Source organism: Triticum aestivum, chromosome 1B, assembly GCF_018294505.1.
Source record: "Triticum aestivum cultivar Chinese Spring chromosome 1B, IWGSC CS RefSeq v2.1, whole genome shotgun sequence".
Classification (NCBI taxonomy): domain Eukaryota; kingdom Viridiplantae; phylum Streptophyta; class Magnoliopsida; order Poales; family Poaceae; genus Triticum; species Triticum aestivum.
In genome coordinates this window covers 219111719-219127522 of record NC_057795.1, presented here as the reverse complement: position 1 = coordinate 219127522, position 15804 = coordinate 219111719, and the positions used below count along the sequence as shown (strand labels likewise).

Below are 15804 nucleotides of genomic sequence, written 5' to 3'. Positions count from 1 at the left end.
TGGAAGGCTCGGCCTTATGCCTGGTGTTTTGTTCCACTCTTGCCACCCTAGTTTCCGTCATACCGGTGTTATGTTCCTTGATTTTGCGTTCCTTACGCGGTTGGGTGATTTATGGGACCCCCTTGACAGTTCGCTTTGAATAAAACTCCTCCAGCAAGGCCCAACCTTGGTTTTAACATTTGCCACCTAAGCCTTTTTCCCTTGGGTTCTGCAGACTCAAGGGTCATTTTTATTTTTACCCCCGGGCCAATGCTCGTCGGGAGTGTTGGTCCAACCTATCAGCCGCCGGTGGCCACCAGGGGCAACTCTGGGCTGGCCTACCGGAAGTTTGGACAATCTGGTGTGCCCTGAGAACGAGATATGTGCAGCTCCTATCGGGATTTATCGGCACATTCGGGCGGCTTTGCTAGTCTTGTCTTACCATTGTCGAAATGTCATGTAAACCGGGATTCCGAGACAGATCGGGTCTTCCTGGGAGAAGGAATATCCTTCATTGACCGTGACAGCTTGTGATGGGCTAAGTTGAGACACCCCTGCAGGGTATAAACTTTCGAGAGCCGTGCCCGTGGTTATGTGGCAGATGGGAATTTGTTAATATCCGGTTGTAGAGAACTTGACACTTGACTTAATTAAAACGCATCAACCGCGTGTGTAGCCGTGATGGTCTCTTTTTGGCGGAGTCCGGGAAGTGAACATGGTCTTTGTATTATGATTGTGCGTAAGCAGTTTCAGGATCACTTCTTGATCATTTCTAGCTTCTCAGTCGTTCCGTTGCTTCTCTTCTCGCTCTTATTTGCGTATGTTAGCCACCATATTTTCTTAGTGCTTGTTGCAACTCCACCTCATTACCACATCCTACCCATAAGCTTAAATAGTCTTGATCTCGCGGGTTTTGAGATTGCTGAGTCCTCGTGACTCACCAGATACTATCACAATAGTTGCAGGTGCCGATGATACCAGTGTAGGTGATGCAACCGAGCTCAGATGGCAGCTGAACGAAGGTATTGGTCGTTGCTATGTTTCGTTTCATTGTTGATCAGTAGTGGAGCCCAGTTGGGACGATCGGGGATCTAGTAGTTGGGTTATCTTATTTTCTTTTGGCTTCGTCCGTAGTCGGACTATGTGTGTACCCTGAATGATGTATGAATTATATGTTCATTGTGTGAAGTGGCGATTGTAAGCCAACTCTTTATCCCATTCTTGTTCATTACATGGGATTGTGTGAATATGACCCTTCTTGCGACAAAACCACCATGTGGTTATGCCTCTAACCCATGCCTCAACACGTGGGAGATATAGCCGCATCGTGGGTGTTACAAGTTGGTAATCAGAGCCATCCCCGACTTAGGATCCCCCTGCTTGATCGAATTGCTGGCGTTGTTGAGTCTAGAACAAAAATGTTTTGAGTCTTAGGATTATATATATCGGAGAGTAGGATTCTTTTTACTCCTCAGTCCCTTCGTCACTCTGGTGAGGCCTCGTGACGTAGATGTTTTGTCTTTCCTCGCCTCAAATTTCACTAATTTTTTTAGGATCACGCGGGTATCTTGGGATCATTCCGATATTCTTATGACGAGAACATTGTTCTTGGTGCCTCCTGACATTTAGGGGTTGTGGCAGTGTCCCGGGGAGTTGAGCTTCGAGGTGTTGTCGTCATAAGTTTATCGTTGCAGTTCTGGAATACCTGAGTTTGGCCGACATCGAAAATCTCTTTTATGTAGTTGTTGGTGAGATAACCTCGACGCCACCCAGTACTGGGGAGTTCGGGAGTATTGCCATAGCTCGTATAACGGATGCTTTTCGAAGGTTGAGGTACACGATTTCCGAAGGTTTCTTGGTTATGTGTTGACGGATGGATACAGCTTGGATGTAGGTATTGTTAGTTTTGGGTGAGATATATATTGCTTCCCCTGTATCCCCAACACCAGATTGCATAACCAGAAAGTTTCGGGAGTTTTATAGGTGGGAACTCAAGTAGCTCTAGTTTTTTTCTTTCCAACAGATGGATGATATGAGATTGGGGTTTGACTTCTAGTGGTCCGCCTATCCACGGTCGTTCTTACAGTGGTCTCGTTGTGTCTTAAAGAACCCTTGGCTATGCTGGTTCTGGGACACTTCGTATGTCATGTGCACCGCGTTGTACATGATGGTGCTGTACGATCGAGCCCGTGTGGGCCCCACCACGAAAACTTCGAACGGAATCTCTATCATATGTTTATTTCCGGCTTATTCTGCAAGCCAAATCCTTTGTTTTGTTTTATTTGTGGTAGTCGAGTTGCTTCAGAGTCAAATGTTGAATCCATACCTTCCCTAAACGATGTTCTCATATTGCTATGTGAATACTAATCCTTCTTGATCATCGAGGTCGTCATGTTAATTATTTCCAACCAGCGTCCTTCTCTTCAAGTGGATCCGATCATTTCAACATTTGTGAGATCAATTCTAAGTTTTCTCAACGGTGTTTGTTTCATTTGTCCCCAAGTTGCCTTTGTTTTCCCGCCCTCCCACCCTTTTTCTTCATGGACTCAGATTTCTTAGCCAAGTATCGTTTTTAATTGATGGGAAGTCTTTCCATTCTTTTCCGTCAATGTTCTTATCCGGTGATTCTCAGGAAGATACTAACGGAGCTTCAAGTTTATTATTCTTCGTCTCTTTTCTTCTCCGGTGGATTCAATTCAACCTTTCAGTGTTGATCATATTCCTTTCCTCATGTCAAATGCTTTCTCATGTCGATGCACCTCTTAATCATTCACTTCTCGCTATTCATTTGTTCTGGAGTGTTGAAGATATCTCTGAAGGCTCGTCTTTTCATTCCAGATCCGTTCAAGCTATTTGGAGATTATTATCTCATTCAAGTCATTTAATTCAACCGGTGCAATCTCTATTCAAAATCGTTCAACGATGTTTTCTTTTGAGTGGGCCCTAACCCACAGGTCTTTTCCCAGGGTCTTATCTGACTCTCCTAATTTTCCCAGAGCTATCCCAAATTCATTTCAAAGTTTGATGTAAGAATGAATTATCATCAGTCAAATGTCTTTCTCTAAGATCTTTCAAATTCTTTTCATCTTTGGCTCAACCTTTTTCTTTTAATCCTTTTGGAGTGTCTCAACAATTCATGGTGGTGTTTCTCATCGTCATTCTCGGATTTTGAAGACCGAAGAAGAGTTCCTCTTAAATCTTTACCCGTTCTTCCAGAGATTCATGGTTCTAGCTTTATGCCATCCTCTCATAATTGTTTTTGATTGTGACAATTCTTTTCTTACCATCGGGAGCATTTCATGAGTTGTTTCCATTTCTTTCCTCTGAAGGCCATCATGTCATAATTCTTCATGCTCAGCGTGTAGCTATCGTTCTCCAAATCTTACCGGTGCATCGTTCAAATATCCTCTAATCAGTTCATGATCTCTTCGTTCTCATGTATCTAAATCCCCTCAAGTATCTTCATTCGTTTTCCAACTCTTACCGGTGAATTGTGCCTTTGCTACTTTCATTTTCAATTCTTTCGGTGGTTCGTTCAAGATTTTTCTCTGTTCGTTATCATATCAATTCATTCGTTATTTCCAAATCCCACCAGTGGTTCCATCTATACCTTCTCAAGTTTGCACTATATCTCTCTTAATCCTTTCTACGAGAATAAGTAGTATGCCAAATCCGGTGCTTGTCATCAATTTAAATTGGTGAAGGATACACATAACATAATTCTTGTTCTTATTTCATCCAAGTGATTAATTCCTTCTTCCGGAGTTTGTAATGGTATCAATTTCTCAGTTGTAAGTTGTTCATCTCTTCTTTCCGGAGTTTGTTCATCATATCACATTCTCGGTTTCATGTGTTTCATCTTTTCTTTTCCGGAGTTCCAAGTTTTCCGCATTATCTTGTCGCGAAGCTCCATCTAAATCATCGCAAGGCTTTACGTTGTGTTTTCAACCTCTCTTTCTTTTTACCATCCTTTTATTACTGGAGTTCTTCATTGTGGCTCTACATGGTGGTTCGTCAAGGATTCTTTTCATTCTTCAATTGTTCTTCAAGATTTCTCTTGAAGTTAAGATCAGCCAAGCTATACTCTAAAAAAATTAAACATGGTACTCAACACATGTTTTGTTTTGGGGAGTTCAAGTATTCTTCATCTTGCATTCCAAAGTGCAAATCTTTCTACCTTATCTTTTGAGATGGTGTTATGTCACTCTTGACAATTTCCCTTCGTGTGTCATGATTCAACTGTTGTCAAGAATGAGGTATTTTAAATCCATTAATCTCTTCATTGGAGTTATCTTGCGTCATATTTCACCTGAAGCCTTCCCTAAGGAATGTTGCTATTGTGGTGATTATAAATGGTCCAAGTTATCTCTCTATCATCTTGGTGGAAGAAGTTATTTCATCTCATTGGTGTTATCAATTATATTATTTGTTTCTGTAGTGGGAAAATTTTGCCTCAATTTTGAGAAGTTTGCCATAAGCCCATAACAAGCTTGTGCTTTTTGTTGTTGATTTTCCAACAACTCCGTTCAATTCTTCTTTGCAAGGATGCTTTCCAAGTTCATTTGTGGTAGAAGTTGGCATTTTCTTCTTCATTCTGTTACTCCAATGATCTATCTTCTATTCTTTCTTCCAGAGGCATTGTGATGTTGCTCTTTTCACTCATCATCTCGAATCGTGAGGATCTTGTTCTTTTCTTGCTTATCCATTTAACCGGAGTGTTGTGTTCTCATTCAAGTTCTTTCATCTTATCAAGTTTTGCCTCTATTTTCAACTTGAGTGCTGTCTGAAATCCTTCTTACCCATTGTGCCATTCTTTCAATAGTTCCAGAGGCAGTGTGTTGTTGATTTCATCAAGTATCATCCCATCCTCTCAAGTTCATGTTCTATTCCTTCCATGTTCAACCGGATTGCTGCCGGAATTCTTCCTCTCTCATCTTGTTTTAACCGGAGTGGTTTTGAATTCTATCTTGTCCATTAAACTCTTGATTCATGTCTTTGCAACCTTCAAGTTCTAATGTTCTTTGTTCCTCTTTTCTAACGGATTGTTCGCAATCTTGTTCATCTCTGTTGTACTTTTTCTTTTAAAGTGCTCAACTTCTCAAGGTTCTTTGGTTTCACTAATTGGTCGAAGAAGCAACTTAGTTTTACCTCTTCTCTTCCTCTTCCATTTCTCTCCGGTGCCATCCTAGATCTCGGGACGAGATCCTCTTGTAGTGGTGGAGTGTTGTAACGCCCCGAGACCGATGCTCCAGAAGACTTCCAACTATTTCGAGTTTCGTCATGTGATTTATTTATTTGATGCATTCATCATTGCATCATTTGCATTGCATCATGTCATCATGCAACCCTTTTTAAAACTTAGCTAAATAAATTGCATAGATCGTTGATCTATTTAAATCGAGGGATTCACATGGTGATTTCTCTTTATAACATATCCTCTCGATATTTAGGGAGTTATAATAAATATTCCATTAGTTTGGAATTAACCATAACACACTTGCAAAATTCCCATGCCCTTTCTACTTCAAGTTTGGTCCCCAAACTTTGCCAACAATTCTTACCTCTTTCATCGAGGCTCCTCCTAAATTCTTAACATTTTTGGACTCTTCCAAAATGTTATCCTAGTCCATACTATTCGAATTAAATTCAAATGGTTTTGGATTTAAATCTTTCAATCATGCCTCTTTTATTTTCCTGGATCGAGCTCATTTTTGCGAGTTCGGGAAAATAATCCCCATGCGCAAAATCTTTCCCTAACCCTCTCTTTCTTTTCCTCTCTCTATTTCTTTTCTGCTAGAAAATTAGAGGGAGAGAAAAGAGAGCCAGCCCAGTCAGCCTCTTAGGCCCGACCAACTAAGCCAGCCCATTAGCCCAGCCAGCCCACCTAAACCTATAACCCTAGCCTCACCCCGATCGAACCCTCCTCTCGATCGCTCCCTCGTTCCCTCACAGCGCCGCCACCCCTTAGTCTCGATCCCCATCGCAACACCATCTCTCGCCCCATCCCCTTCACACCCACACGGCCCCGCGCCTCCCTGTAGACCATGTCGCCTTCGCCTCCCAAACGCCGCCGCCGGCCTTCGCCTCCCACACTGCCCCAGGACATCGCTCCCTCCTCCTCGCCCTTGCACCTTCCCGTTGGCCAGGATTCTCCTCGCGCTGCGCGCCCGACGCCGCCTCATCTCCTCGCGCCTTAGTTGTGAGGATTCGTTCAACTACGTCCGTTTGTCTTCCTCATGGACTCGTTCTTCTTCCTTGCGGGATCTCAGGCAAGATGACCATTACCCTCGATATCACTTCTATATTTGCTTGCTAGTTGCTTCGTTCTATCGCTATGCTGCACTACCTATCACTTGTTTACCATGCCTCCCATATTGCCATGTCAGCCTTAACCTTTTCACCCTTCCTAGCAAACCGTTGTTTGGCTATGTTACCGCTTTGCTCAGCCCCTCTTATAGCGTTGTTAGTTGCAGGTCAAGTTGAAGATTTCTCCATGATGGATAGGATTATGTTGGGATATCACAATATCTCTTATTTAATTAATGTATCTATATACATGGTAAAGGGTGGAAGGCTCGGCCTTATGCCTGGTGTTTTGTTCCACTCTTGCCGCCCTAGTTTCCGTCATACCGGTGTTATGTTCCTTGATTTTGCGTTCCTTACGCAGTTGGGTGATTTATAGGACCCCCTTAACAGTTTGCTTTGAATAAAACTCCTCCAGCAAGGCCCGACCTTGGTTTTAACATTTGCCACCTAAGCCTTTTTCCCTTGGGTTCAGCAGACTCAAGGGTCATCTTTATTTTTACCCCCCGGTCCAACCTGTCAGCCGCCAGTGGCCACCAGGGGCAACTCTGGGTTGGCCTACCGGAAGTTTGGACAATCCGGTGTGCCCTGAGAACGAGATATGTGCAGCTCCTATCAGGATTTGTCGGCACATTCGGGCGGCTTTGCTGGTCTTGTTTTACCATTGTCGAAATGTCTTGTAAACCGGGATTCCGAGACTGATCGGGTCTTCCTGAGAGAAGGAATATCCTTCGTTGACCATGAGAGCTTGTGATGGGCTAAGTTGGGACACCCCTGCAGGGTATAAACTTTCGAGAGCCGTGCCCGCGGTTATGTGGGAGATGGGAATTTGTTAATATCCGGTTGTAGAGAACTTGACACTTGACTTAATTTAAACGCATCAACCGCATGTGTAGCCGTGATGGTCTATTTTTGGCGGAGTCCGGGAAGTGAACACGGTCTTTGTATTATGATTGTGCATAAGCAGTTTCAGGATCACTTCTTGATCATTTCTAGCTTCTCGGTCGTTCCGCTGCTTCTCTTCTCGCTCTTATTTGCGTATGTTAGCCACCATATTTGCTTAGTGCTTGTTGCAACTCCACCTCATTACCACATCCTATCCATAAGCTTAAATAGTCTTGATCTCGCGGGTTTTGAGATTGCTGAGTCCTCATGACTCACCAGATACTATCACAACAGTTGCAGGTGCCAATGATACCAGTGTAGGTGATGCAACCGAGCTCAGATGGCAGCTCAACAAAGGTCTTGGTCGTTGCTATGTTTCGTTTCATTGTTGATCAGTAGTGGAGCCCAATTGGGACGATCGGGGATCTAGCAGTTGGGTTATCTTCTTTTCTTTTGGCTTCGTCCGTAGTCGGACTATGTGTGTACCCTGAATGATGTATGAATTATATGTTCATTGTGTGAAGTGGCGATTGTAAGCCAACTCTTTATCCCATTCTTTTTCATTACATGGGATTGTGTGAAGATGACCCTTCTTGCGACAAAACCACCATGCGGTTATGCCTCTAAGCCGTGCCTCGACACGTGGGAGATATAGCCGCATCGTAGGTGTTACAGACTCCTAGGCGGTAGGAGTCTTTCGGAGAGGAATCGACCTTTATGATTACCCCCGGAAAAGTTTGTGAGGGTTTGGAGAGCACCCCAAGGTCTACCACTAGTGGTTGAGAAACGCCTTCGTGGTGTTGTCTCAAAGGGAGAATAGGGTGAGCCTTCGTGGCGTTGGTGTGCCTAAGTGGTAACATCCACCTCTCTAACGGTGACGTAGCTTCCCTCCAAGGAAGTGAACATCGGCATTCATCCTCGTCTCCCGGAGTTGCGGTTATTCCTAACCCTAACTCTCTACTTGTGGTTACTTGTCTCTTAGCACTTACTTATATCATATTGTGCTTGCTTCCTTTCATACTCCTGTTACTTGCTTAGCACTTAGTACTACTCCTGCAATTTTTAGGCTCACTCTCATATTATGCATTATTGCCTAAAATTGCTTAGTAATAATTAAAATTTGTAATTGTATCTATTCACCCCCCCTCTAGGTCCATCTCGATCCTTTCACCTGCCCACCCGAACGCCGCCTGGTAAGCTGCCGGGGCAGCCTCCTCCTGCGCCTGCTAGGGCGGCGGCATTGCGGCTAGCCGCGTGCGCTCCTCCTCCTCCTCCTCCTCGAACCGAAGCGCCTCCGCATTGCGCTGGAGCATGGCCTCGTAGCACATCTGCTGCTCGCCGTCGGCCTGCTCCTGGCGGAGCCAGTGAGCCTTCCAGCACTTGAGGTGGGCGGCCTCCTGCTCTGGCGTCGCGACGAAGTGGACGGGGGGCACGCTCACCCACTCGCGGTATTGACCCGTACACGAGTAGGCCTCCTCCGACCAAATGGGTGGAGGCAGGGAGCGCTTCCGCGTCGGCTCCGGCTCCGGCTTGGGCTGGATGGGCGGCGATGGTGGCGGCATGAACAGCGGGGAGTGGACGGAGTCCTCCACCGCCGACAAGGCGAGGGCTTTCTCCAGCCCATCCTATCGCGCGTCCTCCTCGAGGCGGCTAGTCTCCAGGGCCTGCTGCAGGGCCACTTCGAGGGCGGCCTGGTACTCCGCCTCTGCCTCCTCGTCCTCCGGCTGTACCTGCGGGGGCGGCGGTGGGAACGGCGGTGGGACGGCGTCGGCACCCGAGCGCCGTTGCTCCTCGTGTTCGAGGGCGAACCAAGCCTCCCAGTTGGAGAGTCGACGACGTACTTGGGCAGCCGACGCTGCTCCGGCGCGAGCTGCGCGCGGCGCCGGCGCACCTCGTCGCCGTGCGCCCGTTGGCTTCGCGGAACCGCCGACACCGGGATCCGCTGGGGATCCAAGTGCCAATGGTGCGGCAACGTCACGTCGGGGTAGGGGAGGGGCTGCCTGTACTCCCAGTGCCACCGCGCTTGGTGCACCAGGATGTGCAGGCACCGGTGTTCAGGACGGAAATGCGCCGACGGTGGAGGGGGAGGGGGAGCACGGGAGGATGAGGCGCTGGGGGTGCCCTTGCCCTTGCCCTTGCCATTGTTGCCGAAGATGCCCATGGCGGCCTAGGGTTTCCTGTCGCCGGTGTGGAAGCAAGGGTGCGGGGCCAGATGTGGACGGGAGAAGTGGATGAGGCCGGCCCCCTGCCGCACGCGTGCTTAAAAAAGGACACTTCATGAGGCTAACAAGTGGGCCCGCTATCGGTGGTTGTCATAAATAAGACGACCGATGGTGGTTGGTGGCCTACAGGTGGGGACGCGACGGACACTGAGGAGACACGCTTCGCGTCCGCGCCGACGCATTCCAGGCGCAATTTTCGGCCGGAAATGAATCCGCGCGGATGCCAGGCGGACACGATTTGCGTTTGGGTCGCTGCATTGGGCCTTCATTTTTGTCCGTGCCGACCCAAACGGACGCATGCGGAAAAAATGGATCGTCCCATTGAAGTTGCCCTTACGGTTGGGTAGTTTTTTTTTCGAACGAAGACGCCAGATGCGTCCGGCTTTAAATTAATAAAGCCCCAACGGCAGCGTACCACACCATGTCTTAATACATCACCAAAAGCCCTGCCGGCTTTAGCACCAAAGTTCAAATGAAACTAAACAAGCCGCCAATCGAGATTACATGGCAGAGCCCATACAGAGCACGCAGGCTCGTCAAGCAACAAAAGAAACAAAGTCATGACTCCCTAGCCATCGCATACACTTGCACCGGTCGTTGTTGGGCGGTCTTGATCAGCTCAGCATCCTTGCGCCTCCCCAACGGACTCCACTGCTGCAATAGAAGGTTGCATTTGAAGATGATATTAGCCGGATGATTTGGGAAGCACCCTTCTATAGTGAACTTGTTCCTAGTTAGCCATAAGGCCCAGAGAAGTGCCCCAACACAACTCCACATAACCCGATAAGCTGGGCCCTTAATCACTCAAGAAGGTTGAAAAGCTCAGTCGCCAAGCGCGGGTCCCAAAGGACACCTGCCGCGGTCCGGACGGCACTCCACGCAAACCTTGCTAAAGGGCATCGGAAAAATACATGATTGGCATCCTCCGGTTCCCCGCATAACGCACACGGACCCGTGGCCGGCCCATTACGTTTGGCTACGTTCAAGGAAGTGGGAAGCCTATCGCGACACAGTTGCCATATGAAAAGTTTGATCTTCAAAGGCATCCTCGCTTTCCACAAACCTGCAATCACAGGCTGTGTCGGCCCTCGACACAACTTGCGGTATAAGGAGTTCACCGAGAATTTCCCCGAGTTAGTGAGCGCCCAACTCACCGTGTCAGGTTGATCCGACAGACCCACCGGTTCGATTAATTGCAGCAAAGCCGCGAGGCTTGCCTGCTCGGGTCCGTTGAGTTCCCGCTTGAACTGAATCTCAGGTGGTGTCGCGGCAAGTGCAACCGCCACCGTTAACGCGGTGTCAACGGTAATATCGTACAACTCCCGGAATTCGATCCAAAGGGGTTGGGTACCTATCCACAGGTCAGTCCAGAAACGCACGGAACTGCCATTTCCAACCGCAAATTTTGCCCCCATGGCAAAAGCTGGTTTGATCAGCTGAAGATCATTCCAAAACGGAGAGCCCCTTTCCTTTCCTTCAAAAAAATTCCCGTTAGGAAAATATTTGGCCCTTAGGAGGTCGACCCACAACCCAGAGGCCCCCTGAGTGATTTTCCAAATCCATTTGCACATCAGTGCGATGTTAAGCCATCTGGAATTGGTGATCCCAAGACCGCCCAAGTCCTTGGGCCGGCACACCCAGGCCCATTTAACCATATGGTATTTATGGTGCGGGCTAGTTCCTTCCCAAAAGAACTTGGCTCGCGGCGTGTCAAACTTGGCATGGACCCCTTCTGCAAGCAGAAACAGACCCATGGCAAACATAGGCAAAGAAGACAGGCTGGAATTTGTGAGCACTAGCCTCGCCGCTTTCGACAAAAATTTGCCCCGCCAAGGACAGACCCTAGTCCTCACTTTGGCGCATAGAGGCTCCCAATCCTCTATCGTGGGTCGTTTGGTGTCTACCGGGAGGCCCAGATAAGTGAACGGGAATTTGCCCACTTTGCAGTTGAGCAAATCCGCAATGCGCCTTCCCTCCTCGGCCTCGATCCCCATCGAGAGCACCTCACATTTGTGGAAGTTAATTTTGAGGCCCGACATGAGCTCAAAACTGAGAAGAATCGCCTTGACCGCTGCAATGCTATGGAGGTCCGGACAGAACAGCAGTAGCGTATCATCCGCATACTGCAAGTGGGTCACTCCCCCTGGAATGAGATGTCCTACAAACCCTTTGATGTGACCAACCTCCGCCGCTTTCCTCAACATTGAGGACAGCGCGTCAACTACGAAGTTGAACAGGAGGGGAGAGAACGGGTCCCCTTGCCTGAGGCCTCGCTTGTTCCGGAAGAAGTGCCCTACTTCTCCGTTCACCGAAATAGCAGTTTGTCCTCCCGAGACCAACTGCATGACGCGGTGCACCCAAACAGCGGAGAACCCCCGGCTGAGAAGCACCTGGCGGAGGAAATTCCAATTAACCCGATCGTATGCCTTTTCGAAGTCTAACTTTAACAGCACCGCCGGTTCCTTAGAGCGTTTGAGTTCGTGTATAATCTCCTGAAGGGCCGGAGGGCCCTCGAGGATATTGCGGCCACGGATGAACGCCGATTGGTTGCAATGGATCACACGATGAGCAATCGGAACTAACCTAGACGCACACACTTTGGCACAAAATTTAAACGGAACATTGATGAGCGCAATGGGCCGGAACTGCCTAATATCGTCGGCCCCTTGGACCTTTGGAATGAGCGAAAGCACTCCAAAGTTAAGGCGCGAAATATCTACCGACCCGCGCATAAACTCGTTGCAGATCTCAAAAATCGGACCCCTAAGAAAGGGCCAAAAACGTTTAAACATTGCCACCGGCCACCCGTCCGGGCCGGGGGCCGTGTCCGCCTTCATACCCATCAGCGCGGTAGTTACAAGACGTTTCCTTCCTTACTCCTCCCACAAGCAATTCCTGCCGGCAGCGGTGTCCATCTGCGTTTTACTGTTATGATGTTTGAGGAATGGGACGAAAGTTTGTCAAAAAAAAGGACAGAATGTTTTTTTTTGTCTCCAAATAGGACAGAATGTTTCCACGAGAAAAAAGCGGTATGTTCCTACATTCCTGACCTCCATCGCAAGGATGGAACAGAACAGCTTTGCTGAATAATCTTCGCTGGCACCGGAACCCTCTTTGCTAATAAGTCCCTCATCTCGAAAAAACCCACACAGCGGGCTAAGAAAAGGGGGGAAAACAGAGTTGGGGAAGAAACGAGCCATGGCGCAGCAGCTGCTGCTTCTCCTACCCGCGCCTTCGGGGACGTTCTCGAAGCCACTCCCTTCCCCTGCCCCCTCCCTGCCCCGGCGCCATGTCTCCTCCATCTCCATCACACGCCGATTAGTGGCGGGAGTCGCCGCCGCCCGCCCGCGATCTGCTCCGCTGCGGAATGCGGCGCTCAGGTGAGCCCTCCTCCTCTTCCTTCTCCTAAGACGTAAGCAGATTGCAGCTGTGTGAATTGTTCTCTGAGTGTTTTTTTTTCTTTTTCTTTTGTCTTTGGACATGTGATCAGATTTGGTGTCCGAATTGGAGCTCGCCAAGGACAAGAAGCAGCAGGGTGGTCGTGCCAATGCCATATTCTGGATCTTGCTGCTTAATTTTGGACTCTATGTTGCAGACCACTTGTTACAGGTACCATTGCAATCTTTTGGCTATTTCAATGTGCAAAAATCCATGCAGGCCCTCGAGAACTGGCGTTCTATGCTAGTATAGTAGAACATCTGCATAAACCAGAGTTATGGGAGATGTAGTGTACGAGTTGTTGAATTATGTATTTCAATTAAATTGGCCATAAGTACTATGGCTGTTCAATTGCAAGAACACCCTGAAGAAATGAACAATGGCACAGACAATGATGTGAACTTGTGATCATAATTTTTTATTCATATCCTCAAATTACGAATTTATATCCCAAACATTATGAACACGTGTCTACTATTTATATTACTATGTGAGGATATATTACTAGTTGGATGAAAACTGAGGACACATTTTTATTTGTTGATTTTTGTTACCTTTGCATTGCATTTCAGATCCGGCAGATAAAGGCACTCTACCTGTACCATGCATTCCCGTCTTGGTATGAGTTTGTGACGTCAACGTTTTGCCATGCGAACTGGTCAGATTAAGTTGTTGCGGATTGCATTTATATATATTTTTCTACGTATGTTTCTTTCCATTTTAGTTCCCTCTGTAAATGCAAACAAATAGTAACTAACAAACTATTGTACTGATATACTCCCTCCGTTCCAAAATAGATGACTAAACTTTATACTAACTTTAGTACAAAGTTGGGTCACCTATTTTGGAACGGAGGGAGTATCAGTTAACTGTAAGTGTTTAACATTCTTTCGGGGCAATGTATAATTTTCACTCATTCAGTTATCTGTAATCCATTACAGGAATCACCTTTCAAGCAATCTGTTCTTTGTGTACATTTTTGGTGAGTTTGGTACCTGAAGCAATGCTTTGCTTGATGCTTGTAGTTTTGTTAAAGGATGCCTAGTTATCATCTAAATATACAGGAAAGCTTGTGGAAGAGGAGGAAGGTAACTTTGCACTGTGGATGTCTTATATTTTGACCGGTGCTGGAGCAAACTTGATTTCATGGTTAGTTCTTCCAACGTCGTCTGTGTCGCTTGGAGCATCTGGGGCTGTTTTTGGCCTTTTCACAATTAGTGTACTAGTAAAGGTGATTATGCCTAATCTTGACCTGTTTCAGAGTATTTCCCTCGATAAGCAGTAATCTCATATAATTATTTCCAATCTTTGTGTTGCTCCTTTATTGCAACAGATGTCCTGGGACTGGAGAAAGATTCTTGAGGTCCTTATCCTTGGTCAATTTGTTGTTGACAAGGTAAATACTACACTATCTTGCAGGGAATCCTCTATTTGTTGTTGCCTGACTCGACATTTATTTGTTGAACATATCTTAGTTACAGCGATGAAATAAATACATCTGCAGGTGGGGTTGTTCACTGCCGCCTATTCATTGTATTACTCCCTAAATATTCATAGTTCCATTTCCCTTCAAGGGAAAACCTCTGAAAGAATTTCCATATTGACCTTGGATTTTTACTGAAAAAAGAGACAGCGTCATCAGCTATCACAAAATTACAATCCTTAAAATTCATCATACATTCACAATGTCACAAATCACTAGTTTATAGGACAAACCATCCAGGATTGATGTTCTCTTAAAAAAAGGATTGCCATGTTTTCTCACCCATCATGACTAAAAATACTCGGATATATTTCTAGATAATGAAATGCTAGGATATTTGACAGTAGGGACTACAGGAATGATCGATTATAAGTTCATATGCAGATGAACTGATTCCTGCAGACTTCGTGAATTCTAAACAGGCGTTTGATGTTTACGTATTTATTTACTACTATCTCTGTTCCAAAATATAAGACGTTTTTGTTGGCTAAACTAGCCTACAAAAACATCTTATATTTTGATTTGGAGGGAGTATTTTGCTAATTTCTATACCAAAGGGGAGTCTTGGCGCAGCAGTAAAGTTGTTCCCCTGTGACCGTGAGGTCACGGGTTTGAGTCCCGGAAAAGTAGTAGGACCCTGCGCAAGTGGGAGCTAGGTGTACTGGGCTGGCTTTTTTTGGTATACCAGGCAGACTTTCTTGATTAAGCCCTGTTTTGCTCTTACAGGTCATGGAAGCTGCACGTGCAACTACCATAACAGGCGCAGCACTTCAAGTAAACAACATTGCCCATGTCTCGGGTGCTTTGATTGGTGCTGCGTTAGTATTTGTGATCAACAGAATCCCCTTATCATCTAATGATGATAACCCAAAGGCTTCAAAGGATAACAAGGACAAAAGAAGTTAATTTAAGCTAGAGCGCCATGTTAACACACTATATCGTTCATTACAATTTTTCTTCTTCAAATGGACTACTCATTGTGTCCACTTTCATACATAGTTCTGATTTCTGTTTGCAAAAAAAGGATAAAAGACAACATCCCATAGAGGTTCTACTGGAAATCATCACACTTGTAGTGTAAGGTTCATTTCTGTACCTTTGTAACAATGTCATCGAAAAGCTAAATTTTTTCTGGAGTCTGACTCGGTAGCAATTCATGATTTATAGCTCACACCGAGTGATTGATATGGAGCGTGTTTGGTTATATGCACCGTTTTTTGCCTCCTTGCATCTGGCCCAGTTAGGTCTGGCTGACTTTATGCAGGGTAAAAATCATGTTCTCCATGTTGTTTGATAGGCTGCATATAGGATGGCTGTATCAGGGAAGCAATTTTTTTGCGGTGTTTGGTGGGTCCACTTAGCTGGGTTCATGCACTGTACGGTGTTTGGTTGCATACACTGAACATGATTAAGAGTTAACAATTACACATGACACGCAGAGTTATCCTCGAGCGTCTCGGCGACTGCGGTACATGGTGGCTGCGGCACCGTGTC

The 15804-nt window shown here is 46.4% G+C and overlaps 1 pseudogene; it reads left to right on the top strand.

Annotated features, from left to right (window-relative positions):
• Window positions 1-12518: 12518 nt before the first annotated feature.
• On the top strand, window positions 12519-15452 carry LOC123116740 (rhomboid-like protein 11, chloroplastic; annotated as a pseudogene).
• The last annotated feature ends 352 nt before the right edge of the window (window positions 15453-15804 follow it).